Below are 1,148 nucleotides of genomic sequence, written 5' to 3'. Positions count from 1 at the left end.
AGTAGCATGGAGAGATGCATCAAACCATTCTCTGGACTGAAGACCACAAAGACAGTCTATTTAAAAAAATATTTCGCAGTATAGTTGATTTCTAAGCAACGTAACATTGTAAATACAGTTATAGAGACGTCGGTGAACGGAATCAATCACTGCTAATGCGATCTGGCGCACCTTGTAACAAAAACAGAAAATGCTAGACGAAACACCGAGGACTATTTTTTGGAAGATTTTTCTTATGTGACACCTATTTCTTTTCCTCTTCTCTCACCCTCTGTCATCTGCGTTTTCAGGAATAGAACACATAACTTTTTCATAGTGGGAATTCTGCACCGGCAATAGAAGTATTGAAGAAATGAATCTATACCTCATACTGGACTTAATGCGATAGCAGTGTTCAGAAAAAATATGTTTCTGTGTATTGAGTTTTAAGCTGTTTGTGTATTCATGACAGTCACGGCTATTAATCGTGTATGACATTTGGTTATAATATCTTTCCCCTCTCACAACCTACCGCTCTATTCTGTAAGATACTAAATTTTGACGTTTAAGGTACGTATCTGAAGTAGCGTACATTTGAACTCTTACAATACGCCTGTGAACGTGCATTAAAATAACACATTGCTTTGTCTATTTATATTGCAAGTAGCATTATAGTGCCAACGGCCTTGCCGCAGTGGTAACACAGGTTCCCGTCAGATAACCGAAGTTAAGCGCTGTCGGGCTGGGCTAGCACTTGGATGGGTGACCATTCGGTCTGCCGAGCGCTGTTGGCATGCGGGGTGCACTCAGCCGTTGTGAGGCAAACTGAGGAGCTACCAGATTGAGAAGTAGCGACGCCGTCTCGGAAACTGGCATGCGGCCGGGAGAGCGGTTGAGGATGACACGGCGGCCGGTCGGTACCGTTGGGCCTTCATTGCCTGTTCGGGGGGGAGGGGGAATAGTTTAGTTTTAGCATTATAGTAATGATTTTTATGTAATGTCCGCCTATCTACCTGCAACTTTCTTTTAGTCACATGCTTTTTCGTCATAGCCTATTGAGGCATCATAAGTGGCAGTAAATACGTCCTGATGTCTTATTTAAGCCTCTTTTTGCTTACACCACTTGGAAATCTTTTCAACACAGCGCACAAATTGCAAGCACAATTTTC

General features: G+C 42.6%; 1 pseudogene; it reads left to right on the top strand.

Moving 5' to 3' along the window:
• Nucleotides 1–655: 655 nt before the first annotated feature.
• Nucleotides 656–773, top strand: LOC126293887 (5S ribosomal RNA; annotated as a pseudogene).
• Nucleotides 774–1,148: the final 375 nt, after the last annotated feature.

Source organism: Schistocerca gregaria, chromosome 10 (assembly GCF_023897955.1).
Source record: "Schistocerca gregaria isolate iqSchGreg1 chromosome 10, iqSchGreg1.2, whole genome shotgun sequence".
In the NCBI taxonomy this organism is placed as follows: Eukaryota; Metazoa; Arthropoda; class Insecta; order Orthoptera; family Acrididae; genus Schistocerca; species Schistocerca gregaria.
The sequence above is the reverse complement of the archived record's forward strand: the minus strand, read 5'-3'. Positions and strand labels throughout refer to the sequence as shown.